The following is a 26,026-nucleotide window of genomic DNA, read 5'->3' on the forward strand; positions in this document are numbered from 1 at the left end:
GAAGATATGCTTGTGTATGTATCATTAAGATTGTCGACTGGGAGTGGTGGTTCACGCCTGTAATTTCAGCACTTTGGGAGACTGATCAGGCGAATCACGAGGTCAGGCGATCCAGACCATTCTGGCTAACATGGTGAAACCCTCTCTCTACTACAAATACAAAAAATTAACCCGGCAAAGTGGCACGTGCCTGTAGTCCCAGCTACTCAGGAGGCTGAGGCAGGAGAATGGCTTGAATCCAGGAGGCAGAAGTTGCAGTGAGCCGAGATTGCGCCACTGCACTCCAGCCTGGGCGACAGAGTGAGACTCATCTCAAAAAAAAAAAAAAAAAAGTTTGTCTAGTTTTCTCCACTTGATGTAAAAAATGTCAGTAGTATGATGATCATTTATTATGATTTTGTTTTCAATTTGACTTTAGATTTTCATTGTTATCTTCATATATTGTCTCTTTGCCACATACATTTGCTGAATTTATATATTTTTATTGAATTATTCCCTTCCACAACTAAAAAATTACTTCTTTTGTTCAATTTGATGCTTTTTATCATGAATTCTAAATTTGTATGATATTAATATCTTGACCCAGGATTTTATTTTTTCTGTATTTGTTTATTCTATGTTTGAACTGCATTTACATTAAACTTTTAAAAAATATTTTATTTTAGGTAAATCTTTAATAATTTCATATGTTTTAAAGGTATATTTCAAATGATTTTATTTTAGTAGATATACTTATTTATTGAACCTTATATCTCTTAACTTGTTTTAGGTGTTCTGTGTTTTGATTTTTTTAAAAATGTCTTTCCATTTTTATTTTTAAAATTTCTATCTTTTTCTACAAGTCACCTTGTTTTAATTTTATCTTTTTACTCAACTCTGCAATTGGAGATAAATAATTGGTTTTAGATTTTCCTATTATTGTTAGTCATTTAAACAACGAAAGTGCTAATAGCTACCATATTTCTCAAATACATAAAAAATATAAAACGTATTATATTTGCATATCTTATCTCCTTTTTTCAATTTCAGTTTTTTATGCTCTGATAGTTTTTGCTCAGTCTTTTAGATCCAAAATACTGTTTTTATTGCTGTTATTATATCACTTAAACATCATTCAAAAAATTATAACTTTCAATATAATGTTAAATTAAATTTAAATTTCATTTTGTATTTTTTTTAATTTTTTTAAATCCAGATATGTCTAAAACAGCATTTATTCACACAATTTCCTCTGCAATTAAGAATTCCTTTCTTAAAATTAAAGATCAGTCACATTTTTCATATGTTGAAATTCCAGTGACAGCATGTAGGGCATAAATTGATCTCAACTAGCTATTAAATTTTATTATGTAATATAATTTTGAAGGATATATATTTTATCTTCTATGGATAATACTGAAGTTTTTATTAGTGTTATCCATGCTATGTAACAGCTGCATTTATGAAACAGATTGAGTTTGAAGCCGGTTATGGTTTGAATGTATCTCCCAAAAAGCATGTATTGGAAACTTAATCTCAATGTGATAATGTTGGAAGTGGGGGCTACTAAGTGGTGTTTAGGTCATGATGGCCACCCTTACAAATGAATTAATGCTGATTGTAAAAGGGCTTGAGGTTGTGATTTTGATATCTTGCCCTTTCTTGCCCTTTTGCCTTCTCTCATGAGATGATGCAGCAAGCCCTCATAGGTGCCAGTCTTTTGACCTTGAGCTTCCCAGCCTCCAGAATGCTAATAAATACATTTCTGTTTATTATAAATTACCCAGTCTCAGGTATTCTTTTAAAGCAGCACAGAAAAGACTAAGATAATCACACTGCAATATTATTTACAGAGATACATTTTGACCAGGTTTAATTATCCTAGTTTGAAAAATTAATATTAAAAAATCTTAGCAATGAATTTCTATATTTTATGATTGACAGTGTTATTCAATAATTACACACTGCACTTTCTATGAGGATGCATAAGAATCCTTTTTTCCTTGATTTCAATAACAGAGTGGTAATTCTGGGTGATATTTTAGTTATATTATTACATTGCTATCAAATTCCCAATCATGAAACTCTTTCTCTGAGTTACTTGAATTTTACAGTCAAGTTTATGATAATATGTGACATTTTCTTGTCCTAAAATTTTTTTATCCTTATTTCCTTTTTCAAAATTTATTTACGTAAGATGCCAAATTTCTCACTTAATAATTTTTGTCATTTTTTTCTGTGGTTTACACATAAACTTGTAGATAAACCTAATTTAGGAGTAAGACAAAGTTTAAATTAATAGCAATACATATAAATAGATAGAAATGCAAGCCATATGAAATTAAGTATAAAATAAGATGTTAAGTGACACCGAAATGGGATAGAATAGTTTAGACTGTTCAAGTGGTTAGAAAAGACTTCATGAAGGAAGTAGGTTTTAAGCTTGAATTTGAGTGAATTACAAGCTTTTTATAGAAAGAAGAGTGGGAAGAGTACTTTTGCATTAGAAACAAAAAAAATCCATGGAAAAGACAAAGCTGGAAAGGCACATTTGAGGACTGAATAGATCATTCTACTGTGACAAAATTTCCTGTAAGTGAAGAGAGTTATAAAGTTAAAACAGGCATTGGGACAAGAAAATGTGAAGATCAATTCATAGCTACGAACTTTACCCTGCTGGCACATGGGTGTCACTGATAGTTGATGGAAGGGAAGTTAACATTAATAAAACTATTATTAGTTTCAAAAAATTACGGGCAATAACTTGCGGAATTCATTGGAAACGAAAAGAGATAAGGAGAGCCATTAGGAAACTACTGTAATAGTTCAGTCATAATATGTCACACAGAATACAGATGTTTAACAAATGGTCATTAAATAAATTAATGGCTGAAATAACAATTGAGTAAATTAGAGGAAAAGGGAAATTCAATTTACTAAAATGGATGTGAAAATAATGATGAAATATAATTATAAAAACAATAATGATGAAAAATGATATTTTAACAGAATTGTAAACCAATTTCAAAAAAAATGTAAAAAAGATTAGAAATTTGAATAGCTGAATTTCTCAGCACTGAAAATCTCAGTACTCTTTACAAAACTGAGAAGGCAAGAAGAGTAACACCTTTACTAAAGACGACTGTTTTGATTTTTAATAAGAATGAATTGGAGGTGAAAAAATTCTAGGTCGAAATTTTAAAGTTATATTTGGAATGCAAGATTATAAGCCAAAGAGTTTGTTTGTTTCACTTACTGGTTTATATCAAACACTTAGAAAAGTGCATGGTAGAGTAAGCACTTGATATACATTTCTTAAATGGAATTTAAATGTTTAGGCAAATGTGATTGATGGTTATAAGAGACACTGTGTCTGCTGATAGTTATGTACATTATATTTAGCAAAACAATATTAAAGGAGCTGCTGGAGGTGTACATAAAATAATATGGTAATACTGTTTCATAGCATGCATTTTTAAACATGCTTTTTAGCTGGAATTTACTATAGCCTTATTGGAGTATCTTTCCAAATATTCTCAATAATATTTGAGTAGAGATTGCGCTTACCATCAACCATAACTTAAAACACTCCATGGATTTATATAAAAATTGACTTTATATCTTGTACTTTATTGGGAGGTTGTGGCATGTTTTGTGTGAAACTCTTCCTTCTAGATTAAAAATATTTTAGTATATCTTATGTCATACATTATTTTCTTAGAAGCGTGATATAAACAGAAAAGAGATTAAGAGCAAACAGTTGTTAAACTTGCATAAAAGGTTTCTCTTCCTACCATTGTTAAACAAAATTAGTTCATTGACTGCATTAGTTCTTTTTAGTGTTTACTATTGCTGAAAAAATTGATATAGGCGCTAATAATATTATAATTGGAGATGTGTGAAACAAAAGCAGAAAGTAAAAGGGATGATTTTATTTCATCAAAAATTATAAATATGAGCAAATCTTCTTTTCTTGCTCATTATCATAATAACCTACATCTGATTTGTGAAATATTCATGAGGTCTTTAAATTACGATGATTGTATGTTTATACTCTTTGAAAGTAGAAAAAAAGTCAAGTGATGATCTGATACTGCTACCATTGCATTAGCAATGTAAATTTTAAATTACATACTAACTTATTTCCCATGATCTTTTATTGATTTTTTTGTTTGTTTTTGGTTCCATTTCAATTGATCAAATGAGTTAAAACTTACGGTATTGAGATTTCTCAGTGATATTTTCATCAATATTAGACAAAATTCAAACGGTACAATTTCTTCTTGCCTAAATAAAAACGTTAATTTTATGAGGTAGTTGTCTCTACTTTTTTGCATAGACTGGTTTCTTACACAATTTATTGTTTAATATAGCTATGTAAGTACAAAAGTGATGCTTTAAAAGTCTCATATCCCATTTATAATAATCAACATTTTTATTTTTTATGTTTTAAATTTAATTTTAATATTGAAAAAATAAAACCGGGGAGAGTAGGAACACAGTCCTGCACCACCACCACAAATTGTGCATTGGAATTTCCCACATTTGGGGAAATCATAGGGGTCAGCACACCCAGAGTTCAATGGATAAGCCTCACCCTGGAAAAACCACCTTCATGATTATGGTATCTCTGTTTCCAGATAAGTATAATAATCAACATTTTAATTAATAACTTGCCTAAGTCATTATAGAGCCTAGAAACAATAGCGAAATAAGAAAGAAAGAAAGAAAGAAAGAAAGAAAGAAAGAAAGAAAGAAAGAAAGAAAGAAAGAAAGAAAGAAGAAAGAAAGAAAGAGGAAGAAAATTTAAAAATTGAAAGAAGATACACTATCAATTGAACTTAATATCAAATAAATACTTATCCTATTATATCAGCATGACCTTACTCTTTCTAAAGCTCCTAATTGCATAAGCCACAGAATAATTATTCCCACTATGCATAAGAACTTTTTGCAATGGTGTGAATCTATGAATTGTTTCATGGCCCAAAACAAAAAAGAAATTGTCCAGAGGAAGGCAAACACTATGTGGCCTTCATATTCTGAAGAAAATTAATTCAGGATCATGTTAGCTTCCATAAAATATATCCAAAAGTCTGAATTGCTAACTCTCTTAACCATCATTTCTTAACCCTTAAATTGTTCTTCTACTTTTCAGTGTTCATTTAAAAACTCAAAAATGTAAGTAGATATTTCCCTTTTATCATCTGTGTTTATGATGATATTAATAACTTTTGCTTCTTTTTAACATTTTTTATGTGATTTATTCAAATGCTTAATGCTTAATCCACTTCTCTCAAAAACCAAACTAAAACATAAGTGTTTTCATAAAATGATGCACATAAATAAGGGTTTACTTTATTAGAAAATTAATTAAAATGATGCATACAGCACTCATCAGGCCTCTGTGTCTCTAGATTGTTTCTCTTATTCCTAAAATCATTATCATCTAGCTAACTCTTACTCATCTACACTATATTTTTTCTATTGGCCACTTGGTTAAGTAGGGAACTACATTGCCTACATCCCTTTTTTGTTGGGTTCTTGATTAGAGTTGGCCTAAAGAGAAACTTGTGGAAGATTTGAGAAGTGAGGTAACCACCATTACCCTGTAAGTGGGTTTTTGTGGTCACATAGATGGCAGAGAGACCCAAGGGTACCTGGTAGATTTCAGATTGTTTTTGAACTCCTCCACTCTATGTCTGTCTTGTCTACCCAATTGCTAATAATCGGACAAACAGCAGTGACCCCAGATCAAAATAAAGGCAAGAGTTATACAGCAATAGTAGCTTCCTCTCAAATTCTTTAGGTCACAGTCCTCTTATGAAATTGGATTTTCTTAGCTTTTCCTCTGCAGGTACTTAGGCAGGAAGTACTTCAGGCAGAAACTAGTGACTTGTTCTCTGATTGTCTAACTCTTATCTCCCAACCTTCAATTCTCCTGTTTAGCCTCACAACTCTAAGGTTTAATACTTGTACTAAACTTTTAATTCTATAACTCATATTGAGACAGGATAATATAGTCTGGAAGCAAAGAACCTAAGGCCGATGTGCACTGACTCCCTAAAACTGAATCAAAAGTAAAACCTCACCTCTCTACACCCAAGTAACAAAGGGATCAGAGGCTGCTCCCTTTGCAACACCCCCTCCCATTCCACTGCATCGCAGACAAAAAATGGAAAGCACCTCTGATTGGTCCCCTCCCTCAATCAATCAGACTGGTTATGGGCCAAGTCTTCATTTGCACAGAATGTAACTTTGTAACTTCACTTCAGTCTCTGATTGGTCACCTCCTGTAACTAATCAGACCGGTTGCAGGTCAAGTCTTCATTTACATAGGCTGCAACCAAGTAACCCAAGGGAAACCTCTAGAGGATATTTAAACCCTAGAAAATTCTGTAACAAGTTCTCTTGAGCTGATTGCTTGAGCCTACTCCCACTCTGTGGAGTGTATTTTTATTTCAATAAATCTGTGATTTTTTCTTTCAGTATTTTGTTGCTTTGTTTGTGTGTGTTGTCAAAATCTTTGTTCAAAATACCAAAAACCTGGATGACTCATAGTCAAGAACCTCCACCAGTAACATTATAATGACTCTGCTTCCTTGTCTGAACCCCAACTGATAAATTATCTGTCATATTTTGGCTCAAATGTCATTTTGCTAGGAAAATGTTTACTTAATTATTCTCTCTTTTCATGTCTCATGGACTAGATCAGGTAATCTCCTAAATAATCCGATAGCTCCCAGCATCCCAGCACATTGCTTCAAAATTGATTACTCTTGAATTATATTTATCTAGTGATCTATCCATCTATATATTTACATGTGATTAATGTCTGTTTCTACATAACAAATCTATGGCAACAGAAAAATGTCTGATATATTCATTATTATGTATAAACATGCTATCACACTGCCTGATGCAGAACAGGCACTCAATATACATTGCTGATTAAATGAATAAGCATAGGACTATGTTCTACACACATTTTGTTTAAGCAAATATGAAATAATGTGTAAGTTTAGTTCACCACCTATTTAACAGAACATTAAATAACATGGTAGATTAAAACATCTTGTACTCTGCCACAGATTCATTGATATAAATGAAGATTCTGAAATAATATACACATTAAGAAAAAGAAACACACACATTAACACAAAAACTGTTACACTCCAAAATTAAACTCAAAAGACTGCTTTTCCATGTCTACACTCTATGGATTTACTGTATTATATTTAGGTATACATATTTTGAATTTTGTTCAAAACTAACAAAACTCATGCTTTTACTATAACATTTTCTAACTATCAGCAATGACATCAGACTAACCATCATTTTCATTTCTTAGGTATTATTTTGAATTACTATAGGTGACCACTAATTTGATGCATAATACTCTAAAATCTACTGTACAAATTGCTATCCCATATATTAAGCTATATGTAAAGTAAAATTTACAATAAATCTTTATATTCACAGAGAATTTATCAGAATAAATTCAGATATATTTTATTCCACATCTTCTAGGTAAAATTTGTTGAAAAACTAAGTTAACGGCCAGGCATGGTGGCTGACGCCTGTAATCCCAGCACTTTGGGCGTACAGATCACGAAGTTAGGAGATCAAGACCATTCTGGCTACTATGGTGAAACCCTGTCTCTACTAAAAATACAAAAAATTAGCTGGGCGTGGTGGCAGGCACCTGTAGTCCCAGCTACCTGGGAGGCTGAGGCAGGATAATTGCTTGAACCCAGGAGGCAGTGGTTGCAGTGAGCCGAGATGGTGCCAGCCTGGGTGACAGAGCAAGACTCCATCTCAAAAAAAAAAAAAAAAAAAAAAAAGAAAAAAAAAAAGAAAAGAAAAGAAACTAAGTTAACTAATTTAGCCATACTGTTTTCCTGAGTTTTCCAGTCTATTTAATAAGGAGCTTATCAGAAGTTGTTCTATTGAGTTTCAGCACTTCATGAGCGTCTTAGAACTACTTTTGTGTCTTAAAATGTAATTTCATTTTTAATCTAATCTTTCCATCTTTTTTTTGTTCAACTATTTCAGACAATATCACAGCTCCTAGGCTGGATCAGATACTTTTCTACATATTTGGTTGATTATAGATCTATAGTCAATTATATAAATATGGCTCAACTTGATTGAAAAAACTGCATTGGTTAGCTGTGAGTGGTGGCACATGCCTGTAGTCCCAGCTACTTTGAAGACTAAAGTGGGATAATTGCTTGAGCCCATGAGTTTGAATCCAGCTTTGGCAACATAGTAAGACACCATCTCTTTTAAACAACAAAACAAAACAAAGGAAAAACCTGAATTGGTATAATTGTATTACATTTGAAAAAAATATGTGAAAGTATGAGCCTTTTTTTTATTCTTCAACAGAAACTGTATTGTAACAGGTACATTAGTATAGCTACACAGGTTATGGTACACAGACTGTCCTACACAACTTTAGCAGTGCCATATGCTTAGTCTGGGATATAAATGATGCACTGTGAAGTTCTACAGGTGCTCTAAAGATATATTTATAACAACGGAAATTTCTGATGATATTAATGTCAATGAAATATTAATATATTTTTCTCTCTTGAAATGTATATCAATAAAAACTGTTGATTAAAAGCCTCTGGGTTGTTGAAAAGATTTTACATTTTTTATCTGTAGTAATACTTTTGAATGACAGAAATCTCGCCCAATTTCTTTAAACAAATCACAAGCTTACATAGTAAATGTAACCTATCAGTAAGAGTCATGAAGACAGAAAGTACTGGAGATATTTCAAATAGAAAAGAATTTAACACTGGGAATTAGATGTTCTCAACTGCCTAAAATATTAGACTCTCAGGAGGACATACGGAAGGTGCTGACAAAACCTCATGGCAACTGACATTTGCCAGAGTCACATGTCTGCCCAGAGCTTTTGACTGAAAGATAATTATTCTACTTTTCTTCTATCTCTGAAATATTTTGTAATTATCTTTCATTGGTAAGATCTAACCATACTTACAAGAGATGTTGGGAAATTCAGTTTCTAAATCCTAATTCCTGTCATACATGAAAAAGCTTAAAAAATAAGAGTTATTATATCTAAAATAGTGTCACCTCCTGTTTTTGATATAGAAATCTATTTAGAAGCATTTTACCTGTTCAAATCCCAACCCAATGTCTAATTTTTTATTCTAATATTCTTTTCTTGTCTATCGGTAACTATTAAGCTCTTCAAAAAGTGATGCTACACAGTTTTATTGTAACATATATACCTTTGAATTCTTAAATAATAACTAACTTTTCTAATTATTCTCTTGAAGGAAAGTTACAATACGTATACATATACAGCCTTGAAGTAGCATGTGTGAAAAACATCTGAAAAAAATTAAGGTTTCTGGACAGATGTTATAAGAGTCTCGTAGAAAAAGCTATCAGCATTACAATCCCAATTCTAATTTACTTTACATCAGGCATTTAAATTTATTATCTGTAAGCCATATGTTCCAAATGAAGCTTGGTTCTATATTCATGAATCAGTTGACAATGAATAGTTAAGTTCTGCTAATTCAGAAAGGTGAAGTTGAGTGAGCTTATTTAAATGGCAGAATATTTGTAACTACAAATTCTACATACCACCAGAAGACTTCCAAAAAAGACCTGCCATATGTTTTAAACCATGACGGAAATGGTTCTTTAAAAAACTCTGCAAATTTTATGCAGCTACACTGAGAATATCTTAGCATTTCTATTAAAATTCTATTTTGAGAGTTTTAAATTTGGCTATAAAATTTATTGCAGACTGAAATTTAGCATGTGAAACCTAAAAGAATATTAAGTAACATAATATATTAAAATAAGTAAATGATTTTAACATTTTATATATGTCTTTAACACCTCAGCAGCAGAGTTAGATTTGACTTATTTAAAAAATGGTGTCCTATGGACTACTAGTACCTCACTTAGGTATCATAATCTGCACCAGCATATGCAGTCACAGTCTTCAGGATCATTGCTCTCTATTTGCTGAAAAGAGAAAAAAACGTCTACAGGTATAAAAACTGGGGCTGGGAGTGAAGCATATCCTGGACTTCCAAAAATCTCAATTCAAAAGTTAAGGATATTACAGAGTCTATGGAAAGTAGCCTAAGAATAAGTGGGAGGCAATTTGTGTTATCAGAGAAAATTTAGTGACTGAATATCAAAATGCTTAAATAGAACTTGAACATTTAAACTGAGACACTTCACTTTGAAGGAATCAGTGAAAGTTGTGTTGCAATGTAAGGCATGATCCTCTCCCTTCACATACTCATCCCACTCGGAGTGGGTATAAATTATGAGCTCAGAACATTTGCAGAACCATCCTGCTCCTATCTACTGCATAGTTCCAAGAACACCATTCGTAGAGGAATATTGTTAATTGTATGAAGGCTTAATCTGAGTAAAAGCGATGAGGCAGAAGAGTTGAGAACTTCAGTATATTCTGTCAAAAGTTGTATTCTAATCAGAGAAAGCTGGGTTTGAGTCCTGGCTTCTGTCATCTTCAGCCTGTGTGATCTTGGACAACAAAATAATCTCTCTAAATTTCAATTTACTGATCTGTAAAATGGGCTGATAATGTTATCTTCACAAGATTTTAAAATTAGAATTAACTTGATCAATATAAAGTACCAAGCACTGTGTTAAAAACTGTTGAGAAAGAAATAACACATATATATATGTCATGCATGTATAATATATATAAATTATACTCTTTTTAGTATAAATATAATCAAACTACAATATAAAAGCTTATAGCATGATTATATATATACTCTCAAAAATTTATAATTTTTATATATATAGTATATATATATATATATTATTTATTTATTTCTCAACAGTTTTTCGCATAGTGCTTGTCCTACAAGGTTTTAATGAGTACTTATTGTGTGAACTGAGAAAATGCAAAAATTATGCAGGGCTGAATAAATCTGAAAGATTAATGCATATATATATATATACACACACACACAGACACATATATTGAATATATAAGTATATTGAGTATGTATAGGGGGTGTGTGTGTGTTCATATGCATATTCAAAAGTTTGTAGTTTCAAAAGTGTGCCTGGTAAGAAAGAAATAATTTTAATAGCATGGGATAAGGGTTGATAAAGTTTGATACAGTGTTCATTTTATATCAGATTGAGATGTTTGAAACAACTTAGGTGTGATGAGACATGTTTCAAAGAAAGAATTGCAATTGAGCATATGAATAAAAGAATGGAGAAAGTTCTAGCAGCAGGAAGAGCACATGTAAACAAGTAATGGGAGCCATAAATAATTTAACTTGGAAAAAGTCCATAATTATTGTAGTGGCCCACACAAAAATAAAAATATGCAAGGAAAAGTTGAAAAATACTTTCAAATCATATGGGAATCTACCAAGAGATTTTAGGCAGGTAACTGGTAGAATTAGATTTACATATTAAAAAAAATTATTCTGTTAGCAGTATGACATACAGTGAGATTGAAATCACTGAGATCAATCAGGAAGCTAAGCAATAATCTTAATACAATGACTCAGTGTTTACCATCTGCAATTTTGAGAAAGTTGTTTGACCTCATTTTAAGCCTCTCTTTCATTAGTATTATGTAAACATCAACATTGCAGGTTGAGCATACCTAATCCAAAAATCTAAAATTCAAAATGCTCAAAAATCTGAAATTTGTGGGTGTTGACATGACACCACAAGTAGAAAATTCCACACTGACCTCATGCGATGGGTCATGGTCAATACATAGGTTCACAACATGCAGTTTATTCATTATCGTCAAAGGAGAAAAGATCCTTCTAGTCCCCTTCAGATGTGATGGACCTTTCCTACACACATACGGATTCTCCCACACAAGCACAGACACAAAGGGTAATAAAATGGCATATGTTCAGGCCAGACTCACCAATGTCAGGTTCCCCGCAATGTCCCACATGAGGAAGAGAACTATGTGCATTACTTACTGCATTTTTTCATTATTCTTAGGTCTGTGGTGTAAAGATACAGTTGAAAATGTCAAGAGACCTAGAAATATCTTTATGGGTAACAGTGATTTTAAAAAGAGGAGGAATTTATATTTATCTATAGCACAGGAAGTCAAGCTGTTGGAGAGAAACTGGACAAGGGTGTAAGTGTAAAATGTTTTACAGAAGAGCATAGTGTTGGGATGACCACCATATGTGACCTGAAAAAGCAGAAAGATAAATTGTTAAATTTCTATGCTTTCTGAAAGTTTCAAACAGAAACTTAATGAAAGTAGAAAAGTACTGCACTAAGCTAAAAATGAAGATCTCAATTGTGTATTGGATAAGTAGATCCATTAGTGTCACAGTGAACACTGGCTTCTTAATGGTATGCTGTTCATGAAACAAATAAAGATAAATCACAACAACCGAAAATTGAAGGGAACTGTGAACACTCAACAGGCTGGTCTCAGAAATTTAACAAAATACATGGCATTAAATTATTAAAAATTTGCGTTGTTAAAGCATCTGCAGATTACAAAGCAGCAGAGAAATTCATGGATAAGGTTGCCAATATCATTGCTGAGTTTTAAAGAAATGATGCCAGAAGAAGTCTAAAATATTGATGAAACATTGTTTTGTCACTATTTTCCCATAAAAACACTGTGGTAGATCAGACAGCCCCTACATTAATTACAGATGCTAAGGGCAGAATAACTGTGTTAGGATGTGCTAATATAGCAGATATGCATAAGAGTAAACTTGATGTAATAGGCGAAAGTTTGTATCCTCCTTTTTTTTTTTTTTTTTTCTGAGATGGCATTTTGCTCTTGTTGCCCAGACTTGAGTTGAGTGGTACGAACTCAGCTCACTGAAACCTCCGCCTCCTGTGTTCAAGCAATTCTCCCACCTCAGCCTCCTGAGTAGCTGGGAATACAGGCACACACCACCATGCCTGGCTAATTTTCTGTATTTTTAGTAGAGATGGTTTTTCACCACGTTGGCCAGGCTGGTTTTGAACCCCTAGCCTCAAACAATCCTGTCTCAGCCTCCTAAAGTGCTAGGATTACAGGTGTGAGCCGCCGCGCTTGGCCCCTCTCTATTTTCAAGGAATGAATTTCTTACCAGTCCATTATTTTGCTAACAAAAAGGCATGGGTCACCAGAGATATTTTTTTCTGATTAGTTTAACAAATATTTTGTGCCGAAGCCTTGCGTTTACTGGAGGAAATTTGAACTGAATGACAACTGCAAGATTTTGTTATTCCTTTACAATTATTCTGCTCACCCTTCAGCTGAAATTCTCATCAAAAACAATGGTCATGCCATCTATGGTTCCCCCAAATGTGACTTAATTAATTCAGCCATGTGACCAGGGTATTCTTAGATCAACAGGAGTAAAAATAAAAATACTTACTTGAACAGTATGCTAGCAGTAGTCAACAGAGGCATGCATGTGGAAGGTTTTCAAAAGGAGTTTACTGTGACGGATGCTGTATATGCTGTTGCTAACACTTGGAACACAAAGACTAAAGACACAGTTGTACATGCCTGACAACAACCTCTGCCTTGCAACTATGTTCAGTGATTATGCTGAACAAGGTGGTGACTTTGAAGAATTTTGTATTTCAAGTAAGGAAAAAGTGATGTCTGACTGGGTGTAAAAATAACCTTCAGAGTCTATCAGTAAGCTGGAAAAGGTGGATAGCAAAGCAATTTTTAACATTAATAATGAGGCTCCTGTTATTCATTTTTTGACCAATGGTGAAGTAGACAAAATGGTTCTGAATTAAGGTAATTGTGAAAATAGGAACAATGAAGATGATGTTAACACTGGAGAAAAAATGCCTGGAGATGGTATGGTGAACATCTGTGATAGGCTTATTGAAGAACTGGAGCGGCATGCATTCAAAGCTGAACAAAAAACTGTGCCAGTTTGCAGAATCGAGAGCTACTTCTAAGATAAAACCCACTGTTAATGAGGCAGATAACTCTGGGGGAAACACTTAAAAAAGCTACCCATTAGAATGCCTCTACATTCCTAGAGAACCTGCATCCTCGTCCTTCAGCTGCTTCTGTTGTTTCTTCTCATCAACAAAATAAAATGCAATGCACAGTTACCTTTCAATCAAAACCAGCAACATAGGTAGAGTCTGTTGTTGCTTCTTCCTGTTTTTGTTTAACAGTGGATGTAGGTATTCTGGTGATTATACTATGCTGCTTACCCTGAACATGTATTTTTTTTCAATGCGTTAATATTATATCACATATTTTACTGTTAATTACTTATATGTGAATAAGTGTAAGAAAATGGCTGCTTATCAGTAACATATAAAGTAGGGGTCAAGAATAAGGATGATGCCAAAAAACACAGATTGTCCACATGGGAGGTGGAGATAGTGACAGCTTTGTTTTCTAATGTTTCAATGTACAAAGACTTTGTTTCATGAACAAAATTATTTAAAATATTATATTAAATTACTTTCAGGTTATGTGTACAAGGTGTGTGTGTGTGTGTGTGTGTATATATATATATATATATATATATATATATATATATATATATACACATTTAGTGTTTAGACTAGGTTCCTGTCTCAAGATATTATATGTATGGAAACATTCCAAAATCTGAAGAAATCTAAAATTTAAAACATTTTTGTTCTCAAGCATTTTGGATAAGGGATATTCAAACTGTAATAATAACAATAATAATAATAATAATAATAATAATAGAGAAGGTCTTATTACCTGAGAAAGATTGATACAATAATTACATGAGAGCATGTTTGTAAAAGCATTGAGCACTGTACCTGTAGAGGAGCTGTTTGTGGTAGCTCACACTTTTCATTCCAGTCCAAATTGGTCCATGTGTGTAAACACATGGAGATATGTTTTTGAGTTGTCAAATGTTTTGTTTGTGATCATGCTGGAATGTAGGTAGAAGAAGATGACGTGTTAAATCACTACAACTCCTCTAGAACAATGCTTGGCACACATTATTATGCTTAAGATCACCTGAGTATTTTGTTAAAATGCAGAATCAGAGCAAAGTCTAGAATGGGACTTGAGATTACACATTCCTAAAAAGCTCACAGGTGATGTTGATGCTTCTAGTCCAGAAACCGCTCTTGAGTTACAAAGTTCTAAGAAACACTTCTGTCTATGCTCCTAGCAGGTGGAGAGGCAGATTTTCCAAACCAAGTGCAGAAGCTACACAATTAATAGGTTGAAATGCCACTGTGACTCATTTCGCAGACCAGGTTCTATTTTCCACAAGAATTTCTCACCTTTTCCTACTTAAAGCTATAGATAACATGTAGACTAATTCCGTAATTTCATTACAGACTAATTTCAGAATGTAGCTGAGAAGACATTCACTGGCTGTTTGTTTATTTTTTAAAATACACGGTCTTAAATTAGACATTTTAATGTACATATTATCATCACTTACTTAGGGACCGTCAGCACAGATGCACAGATTTGACAATGGTTTCTCTGGAAAGGAGGGCCACGAGGCGAAATTTGAAGATGAGAAAATGAAAGGGTCAAAAATGGAAAATGTTTCATTGACTTGGTCAGATATATGGAATTTCATGTACAAAAATGTTGTAGGTATTTCCTGGGGGAATAAAATTTGATTTGTCAGCAATTGGACAGATTTCTGAAAAAAATGCCTTTCAACTACCTTCAACCTAGGATCGATTTACAAAAAAAAATCTTGCTTCTAAGCCCCTTGAGAACTTTTACTATTGAACCCCCTGAGGCTTTTTTGAATTTTCAGGGGGTTAAGAAACAGGTTAAGAAACAAATAATGACTGGGGAAATATTAAAATTATATTTACTTCAGAATATTCTGCATACTATTGCACAACTAAGAGATAAGATATAATTCAACAAATGTTTTACCTTGATTCAAAATATTTTTACAGCCGTAAAATTATATAATTCTAAAACACAGTTAACTGAAGTTTGTTTTTTCAAGCAAAAATCAATGCTTCTTTAGAATTGAACTCAAAATTGTTTAAAATTATTCTATATTTAAACATATTTTAGTATTTTATATTTAATATTATTATTCTGAAGGCATTATGAAAATATAGAAGAGTTTGAGAGAGGAGTATATTTCTTGCTGAGTAGAGCATATCAGTGGTACTTTGTTAGAAAGAAGACAATATTTTAAGCAATACAGGCAAAGCAAAAATATATCTCTAATCTCATTTCAGGATGAGCATTCTGTGTAAACACAATGGATTTGAGAATTTTGTAAATCTCAATGCATAATCTTTAGGTATCAATGCACAAAGTAAAATTTGATAATGAAAAAAATGGCTAATAAGGTAATTAGGCACCCTCCGATGTCAGCCAAGTGGATTTAGTACATCGTCCAGACTTACTTGATTTTTATTTCAAAATGTATTGCAAAAGCTAAAGTTTAATATCTTTTTTGATCTGCTTTGTTTGTAATGAAGATTCAAAAGTTATCAGTTGCAAAGGAAAGAAATTCAATGTTTGGGTTAAACAAAATGTACCATTTCTGGAAAAATTGCTTTTTTCTTGTCCATTTTTTCTTGCTTCATACATCTGTGCTTTTGTACAATAAAAACTAGTTATCATGGCAACTGGAGAATCACATGTACTATCTCAGAGCTAAAATACTCTTTGAGAAATATTGTGTTCACTATTTGAATATGTATAATACTACATTTAGAAGAAAAATATTTTATAGATATCATTCATAACACTATACAGTACATTTTGTTTAAATTTTTTTCAATAAATCATGTATTGTCAGTTAAGCAATATACTTAATAGTAGCAATGAAAAAAATTGCAACATAATAATAAATTAAAGAAGTTTAAAAGTTTAACATTCTGGGCAAATCATATGACAACTGAATATCATTTCCTTTCAATTGATTGTAAGTTTTTCTCATATATGTTCAAATTACAGTAAATATAGATATCAAGACATAATTAGAAACTAAAAAGGAAAAGGTTCAGAAACCCTAGTATATATCATAAAATTACTACTCATTTACCATTACTCTATTACTCAAGATTTTCTTATGTGGCAATTTTCATAAAGGAGACAGTTATGGATTTACTTAACCAAATTTCTAGGAATAGAATAACTGAGGAATAATTACATTGCAAATAAGAAACTTTCCTATTAATTTTTAATGTATTTTTAGATGTTCTCTATTCTCCCCTAATTCCTGCCTTTGATAAAGCAGGGTGCACAGCCATGCTAAGTTTCAAGGTTTACACCCTTTCTACTTTCAAACAAGACACAGAGGGTAATTCCCGTTTGGAGGGAGAAACTATCTTTCAAGGAAGATCCAAGGTATGGTACTTTATCTTTGAATAATTTAGCCATAAAAAAAAAAAAAAAAAACTAGGAATTGGAAATGAAGGGTAGAATGACCATGACAGCTAGGAGAATTGCAATGTGATGGACAGCAATGATCCTGACCCCAATATGTGTGTGCAATGTGATGGACAGCAATGATCCTGACCCCATAATGTGTACACTCTCATTATGCAGAAAATAAACACTGAGTTCAACTTCATCTTCTCTGAATTAAGCAATTCCCATTGTACAAGAATATTATTTACACATATCATATTCAGTAAAGCCTGTGTATCTTTCATTCAAATTTTCTTTCTTTGCCAGGAAAGATATATTCCCCTGCTTTGCAGCAGTAGAACTTTTGCCTCCATCAGGATTTACATAGATTTCCTTTACCATACTGTAGGGATAATTTAATATTTTGACATTTCAAAATAGATACATAACCTGATTGGGCCAAATAATTAGGTGTGTCTTGCAAGGAGAACATCATAAATATATTAGCAGTCAGAAAATATAACCTAAGCTAAGGGTTTAGTTTTCTTCTCATATCTTGTTCTAAACTCTTATAAATTATAAAAGACATATACATTTCTAAATTGCAGCAACAAAAAGAAAATCAACCTCTACTATTTACCAAAGTGGAGCCATTTTTTCATTGTCTTCACTTGTGTTTTCCTATTTTTTTCTCAATTTTTCTTTTCTTTTCTTTCCTTTTCTTTCTTTTCTTCTTTTCTCCTTTCTCTTCTGGGTTGAAACATCAAACAAATTTCAGCGAAAATCTATTCATTACACAATGATTTCAACTGAAGATACACATAGGAATTAGACTCAGACAAGTTAAAGACACCAAATAATCTTGCTAAGTAACATTTATAATTAAGAGAATTATGTTTAAAGCTCTTTTTCACAAACAGTTAATATATGTAATTCCACAGATTAAAGTTGTGTATTTAAACAAATCAAATGGCTCTCATTGAGAACTACAGCTCAAGTCAAACAATTAGGAATATAAAAATTTACAAGTGGGGGTGAAGGTGTGGAGAAATGAATAGATGGAGCACAGAGGAATTTTAGGGCATCAAAAATATTCTGTATAATGCTATAATGGTTGATACATATCACTGTATACTTTCAAACAGAGACAAAATCTACAGAACATATAACACCAAGAGTGAATGCTAATGCAAACTATGAACTTTGGATGGTTAGGATGTGTCAAGGTAGGTTCATCAATTGTAACAATGTAACACTCGGGGGTGGGGGGTGGGTAATATTTGGGGAGGCTGTGCAAGTGTTGGGGGCAGGAGCATATAGGAAATCTACATATCTTCTTCTCAATTTTGCTGTGAACTGCAATTGCTCTAATAATGTGTTTTGAAAAATCCAAACGCTGTTACTATTAATAGTAAAAAGTATAAGTCCTATTCACTTAACATGACTTTAGCAACATCATCACCATTGTGATTGTGATCAACAACATAATTTATATGTGTTGAGTGATTATGTTCCACAGGGGTAGTTACTGTAATTACCCATGTTTCCCAGCTAAGGAATTAGTGCAGATGTTGGATGAGTTGCACTAGAACACAGATAACATCTGCATGTCAAAGTCAAACATTTTTCTGAGTGATACCTGTCTCTAAAGGGGGAAGATAATTTGGGTGAATTTCAAAATCTATTTAATGCTGAGTGGTAGAAGGGGATAAATTCCAAGTAAATCCTTAACCCGTGAGAATGCAGGATAATACACTATTTCCCAATTCCAGCCCTTCTGTACTCACTGATACACAGCTGGGCAATTTAAGCAATGCAATCACAAACTACTCTCTGCTTTTTTGCAGCGAAGATGCTGGTAATTCTCTCTCTCTCTCCCTTTTTTTAATGTAAAATGTTACCAGCGAACTTATTGTATATTCACAGTTACTAATACCTCCCGCCTCCAACTGTCCCTTACCCCCAACCCATTCCCTTCCATGCTGAAAAAGATGCCAAATTTTCTCTAAAAATTAAACTAAAGTAAATAAGAAATTTCTATGTTCTTAATCTAGAACACTTTATATAGGCCTACACTATGTATGTGCTCCTACCAAGTGTTTCAGGTTGTATAAAAGTTGTCCTTGTTATTTAGAATCATTTTCATAAAGTTTATACAATTGTCTTAATGCAAAAAACTCAAAAATTTTTGTGTGTTCAGTTTTATTTCCCAAAGCAGTTTTTATGTAACATTAATTCAAAGCAGTATTCAAAACTTCCATGTTTAAAAGGTGAGGTAAAATGTTTGCAAAATTTTTGAGACATTAAAGAAAATTATAGATTTATTAGACCCTTTACTATGTTAGCTCACTATTAGTCCCAAGAAAAAAAAATATGAAAGTTATTGAATTTCACAACTTAAACTGGGCATAGATCTCACTAAGCCCTTGATATTTCTGGAAGGGTCTCTTACAGGATTGATAGTTTTGGAAACATATTTTGGGAAACATGACACATGAAAATGTCAATATTATTCCCCAAATATATACTACACTTAAAATAATTTTGCTTTTGTTCATATAACATCCCCATACCTAAAATATTCCTCCATTCTCCTGATCTTCCAATTTTACCTGACAAATTTTTATCCATTCTTTACCACCAAGATCAAGTATCACCTTTTCTATCAAATATTGTTTCTTTACTTCCCTAGGCAAAAATAGTACTTAGCACATTTCAAATGCGTCTAATATGACTCTTATTTTTATAAAACTCTTCTTATCAAAAAATGACAACTCTAAGAGAAGAGAGAATATTTTTATCTGTGCTTATATTTTCATATTACTAGAGTAGATATTGTTTTTAATATGGGGACTTTGCCTTCTTTATTTTGAAATCTTCTGTCCAGATGAGTATACCATCCAAAGCTGTGGGGATATGAAGATAAAATGCTGTAAGCTGGACAATTTGATCAAGGCTTAGGGACGATTTAGGTAAGCAGTCAGAGATAAAAGTAAATAAGCTGATTGAGAACATATTGTAAAGTGCTTTAAATGCCTTAATAGTTGAATATTTTCAATTTGCTAGGCAATAGGAAAGATTTCTGAGCAGGAAATAAATAACCCAGTGTGAAGCAGTATTTGGAGTGAGAGCTCTGGCGGCTGAATTTAGGAGAGATAGTGGTTGAGTAACTGATCAGAAAACTGATTACAGCTAAAAAAAAAAAAAAGTGAGAAGCAACGTTGGTCCAGACAAGTGTAACAATATTAGAAATGGAAAATAAGAATAAAATGTGATTTGATAGATATCTGAGGCACTTCATTGGTAAATTATGAAACTGGGTGAATGATCTAGGTGCTCAAGGAATGGGAGACATCAAAGATGACTTTGGTGTTTCCCAAGGAATTTTCTTGAAATTTAGTAGCACCTTGAGATAAAATTAGTAATTGGATTATTTTATTTCATGACACGCAGGAGAAAAAGGCCTTGATACGATGAGATAAAAGGAAAAGGAGGGACTTGTGGGTAGCAGAGGTTTATAGCCCCATATGCACTGTAAACAATAGTGAAGAACATCTCATAGAATGACTCTTAACAATCTTTCCAGAAATAGCACTGGCATATCCAGAAATAACTTGGAAACTAATGTAAAAGCAGTGATCATAATTAATACATTTCTGCTCAAATTTTTACTTTTAATGTATGTATGCTATTAGATCTTAAATCAATGATTTATATTTGTTTGACAACATAATTATAAAATAATTAAAATGACAATAATGAAACAACAAGGCACTACTTTTGCCCAGTGTAAATAATGAGAAATCTTACCATATACCTAATTGAAATTTAGAACATTTCATTTAATTAAGTCTAATTTTAAAATTATAAAAATTCAACCAATTTTTCTACCTTTAAGCACAAAGGCTGTGTGCATATGTATTCTTCAGATCACAGAAGAGAGGAACATAATCTCTACCCACTCTGTCCCCAACCCTCAATTCTTCCCTGAAAATAGACTGAAACCCAGATGTCACTGGAATCTGTCGGCTATTCTAAAGTAAGCACTCCTGCCCTGCAGCTTTGAAAAGCAGCTGTCAAATGCCCTTGGCCTATATACATGTATGTATAGTGTATACAAGAAGCCATAGGGCATGTATATTTAGAGCAGCATGACATTGAATGTGCTGAATATCTCCTTTCTTGCTTTGGCCATGTCTAATGTGAGACATCACAGTATTTACGAAATTTCAGTCAGGTTTGTGAGAAGCATTCTCCCTTGTCACGTGTAGAAAGACTGAGATGGTCCTAAAAGCAAATTCGCTCTGAGTATAAAATCTCTCGGTGCCATCTTGTTTAAGACATGTAATGACGCCTGCTAGAGACCTCTGAAAAGAAAGGTTCATAGATAAATTTAATTCACCTAATTAATCAAAAGAAAAACTTCTATAATGTACCCAGAGTTGCTTTACTGGACTACTATTATTTATGTTTTTTGCAAGTTTATAATTCTATGTACATATTCACACTTAGTTGCTTTTATTCTAGACCTTAAAATTTAAATATCGGCCGGGCGCGGTGGCTCAAGCCTGTAATCCCAGCACTTTGGGAGGCCGAGACGGGTGGATCACGAGGTCAGGAGATCGAGACCATCCTGGCTAACACGGTGAAACCCCATCTCTACTAAAAAATACAAAAAGCTAGCCGGGTGAGGTGGTGGGCGCCTGTAGTCCCAGCTACTCGGGAGGCTGAGGCAGGAGAATGGCGTGAACCCAGGAGGCGGAGTTTGCAGTGAGCTGAGATCCGGCCACAGCACTCCAGCCTGGGCGGCAGAGCGAGACTCCGTCTCAAAAAAAAAAAAAAAAAAAATTTTTAAATATCATATTTATGTCATAAAATGGGCATGCATTAATATTATTTTTTTTTATAAACAATAGAAATGTATTTCTCACACTTCTGAATGCTGGGGAGTTCAAGATCAAAATGCCAATAAGTTTGGTGTCTGGTGAGGGCTACTATCTGCCTTGTTGCTACATCCTCCGGAGGGATCAAATTCCATATCCTCACATGGTAGAAGGGATAGAAAGGATTGAACAAACTCCCTTAAGTCCTTCTGTAAAGGCTCTAATTCCATCCATGAGAGCTCTGCCCTATGACTTAATCACCTCATAAAGCCCCACCTCTTAATACTATCACATTGGTAAATATGTTTCAACATATGGATTTTCGGGAACACATTCAGACCACAGCAAACGACTTTTGTGTAGTGTCACCATCTAAGCACCTCTTGTGGACAGCTTCCCCTAACTCCAAAGTTAGTTTACAGTGAATACTATTGGTGCCACCCCTCAGTGACTTCTTCAACATCCAGTGAGACATGGCTGTGCCCTCTCTGATGTGAACTGGATCTCAGCCATGAGTCAGTCATCTTTCTATACCTGCCATTTCCCCTACACATGCCATTCTTATATTCTTTTATATATATACACTTTAAGTTCTAGGGTACATGTGCACAACTTGCAGATTTGTTACATATGTATACATGTGCCATGTTGGTGTGCTGCACCCATCAACTCTTCATTTACATTAGGTATTTCTCCTAATGCTATCCCTCCCCCAGCCCTGCATGCCCCGACAGGCCCCAATGTGTGACGTTCTCTGCCCTGTTTCCATGTGTTCTCATTGTTCAGCTCTCACCTATGAGTGAGAACATGCGGTGTTTGTTATTATTTTTGAGACGGAGTCTCAATCTGTTGCCTAGGCTGGAATGCAGTGGCGTGATCTCGGCTCACTGCAGTCTTCACCTGCTGGGTTCAAGCAATTCTCCTGCCTCAGCCTACCGAGTAGCTGGGACTACAGGCATACGGCACCATGCCAGGCTAATACTTTTGTATTTTCAGTAGAGACGGGGTTTCACCATGCTGGCCAGGCTGGTCTCGAACTCCCGACTTTGTGATCCACCTGCCTCAGCCTCCCAAAGTGCTGGGATTACAGGGGTGAGCCACAGTGCCCAGCCAATATGATTATTTCAAATTTATATTTTAAAAAGAATGTTTCAGTGGTTGAAATAAATTCCAAACACAAAACTGACACATGATACTTACTGATACACGTTTTTAGAACAGATCACAAGACTCTCAAAATGGTGTGAAAATCTGAGTCTATTTCATTCAAAACAAACTGTCCTAAATTATTTATTTTGTTTTCTAGTTTCTTAGTTACAAAACACATTTTGCCTGAATTTGTTTTCGCTTTTGTAGCTACTGTCTGCACAGATATACCAGTTACTCCCCAAATCCAGGCCTGGCATCATTTATTTTCTATGAGATTTTTCCCTAAGAACATAGCATTTCCAGTAAAAGAACAATACTTATGTCCCACATTTGAATTTACTCCTCCAAGTGTCCTCCATCAGGACAAGTGCTCAATTAATGATGAGTTAGTTGATCTTTCTCTCCCACACACCCCTGTTCAAATCATTTATCAAATCATGACCGTTTTCCTCCATGGGGTTTTACATAACTGTCTTTTACTCTTTGAGGCCCACCCTCTTCTACTTTAATCAAAGCCACCATCAGATCATCCTAAGGCTATTGCAATTATCTGCTAACTGAATTCCCTCCCTCTAGACTTTTGGTAATTCAACCCATTGCATAATGGACTCCTGATTAATGTTCCAAAATAGCATTTTGTTCATGTCAGACCCTGCTTGAAAATTAGTACTGCATCTCTATAAAATAAAATCCTATTTTTAAATTTCCAAATGTAAGATCCTTACAAGCTGGCTGCTACCTTCTTTCATTCAAAACCTATTTACTGAGTTCCTAGTATATGCAAGTTACAATTCTTGGCACTAGAGATTTTTGTGGAGAAAACAAGACAAAGAACTTACCCTCATGGAGAGAATATCCCAAGGAAGCATTGCTGTTCAAGTTCATTTCTTTGACTCTACACCAATGATCAGGCAATGCATACTTCAACTTTTATTCACTGAGCAACTCCAATTCCACCCTGTTTGATGCCTTCGTTTGAAAAGGGAAATATTCATTCCTCACCTTCCTGTTTATCTGGAGAGGGAAATTCTCTCCTAGAGTAAAGGTTTTAGAGAGGACCTGTATTTCCTCAACCCCTTACTGAGTGCTCATAAAAGGAAAATTGATTTAACCCATAAATTGGTCATATAGCAATATGTAGATTGATTTCTGTGGCTCAACTCTTTATTTCTTTTTTTTTTCCTGGAGCAGCTTATTCTCAGGTTACAGTCCTCCTCTTCTTTGCAATAACTAGCCTGTTCCTGAAAGAAACAAAGACCTATGTTTTCTCAGCTCTGGCTGTTATGAGCAGATGTACTTAATAAAATGTGTAGGCAGTGTCAGGTAGCCTGCTTGTGTCAGTACATCTTGTCTCCACCTGGTATCAAGTTTACAACTAGTAGTTACATCTCACTCCTGTGTTCATTTCTCTATTGATTTCGGATTTCCCCTTCCTGCTTTCACACACACAATCATTAAAATTTTCTTTTCACAAATTGTTGTAGCATAATACAATATAGCCAAGTTACTTGTGTCAATTTTCTCATTACCAAAGGTGAGCAATATTGGTATCATTTAGTAAGGTTTTTTTTATGATTTGTCATCTACAAAATATTACATATAACCGTATTTAATCCCTTAGGACTGAATTGTACTTTGTACCTGGTATTTATATGTAATGATAAGATATTATAGCTTTATATTTAGTGGCTTAAGTGCTATAGAAATCTGTGGAAGGTACACAAGTAAGTCCAAAGTATCTGGAGATGCCTCATAAATGTAAGAAAACTGATTGTGGATTAGGTACATTTCAGATTTAAACAGACCATGCATGGAAGGCGGATAGTTTGGGACAAGAATATTAGTAGCTGGTAAGAATAAAATATGAAATGAGCAAAAGTAGCATAGTGAGTTTATGGGAGAAGTATGAAGACAGAAGAAGAATGAAGACATCTTTCAGGGAATTAATGAAAAATTAGTTGGTGGCATTGCTCAAATTTTAAGTAGAAAAAATTAAGCACATTAATTTTAGACTGTTTGCCATAACACACTAATTTTAAATTGTGTGCCATAAAGACACAGTACTCATCTTATATCCCATGCTTTCTCATGCACGTCTCATTCTCTCATGATGTTATATTAAGTTCATATGACTAGTTATGATCAATGCACTGTGAACAAAAGTGACATATGCCCTTTGTGGCCCAAGGTAGCTTAAGGTTTCTATGTCTGCTGTATTCCTATAGTTTTCTGTGTTGGGAACCAAGTGTTAAAACAGTGACATTAAATTGGAGAGCTATCGGTCCCTATATGTTCACCATATGGAGGAAAACTCTGGCCACTGACAATGGATAATATGTGAGTGAGAAACAAGCACTTGCTATGTTAAGCCACTGGGATTGGTTGCAATGACTCATGTCACCTAAATATAACAAATATAAATTGATTGATAATGAATGGGGAATCATGATAGACCAAATTTGATATTATTCAGATGATTGTCTCATCATAAATTAGCAATAATGAGTAGCATCTAATTCAAATTTAGATCTAGCTACTGTTTGAGTAACCCCCTTCCAGAAGGCTGAGTAAACATACAAGATGCTAATAAATCCTGCTAGCTAATTTTCCAATTAAATAAAGCCTCATGAGGGGTGAGGCACTACCTAATTTCTCTTGTGAGAAATATTTA

General features: G+C 33.6%; 1 non-coding gene and 1 pseudogene across 1 annotated transcript; both read right to left on the bottom strand.

The window, feature by feature from the left end:
- The window catches only part of LOC111542173, a 173,730-nt pseudogene that overhangs the window by 66,502 nt on the left and 81,202 nt on the right, over nucleotides 1-26,026 (bottom strand).
- Nucleotides 4,465-4,627, bottom strand: LOC111545479. The gene has a single exon (XR_002732480.1). It is a non-coding gene; the product is annotated as a U1 spliceosomal RNA (small nuclear RNA).

This window comes from Piliocolobus tephrosceles, chromosome 2 (genome assembly GCF_002776525.5).
Source record: "Piliocolobus tephrosceles isolate RC106 chromosome 2, ASM277652v3, whole genome shotgun sequence".
NCBI classification, from domain to species: Eukaryota; Metazoa; Chordata; class Mammalia; order Primates; family Cercopithecidae; genus Piliocolobus; species Piliocolobus tephrosceles.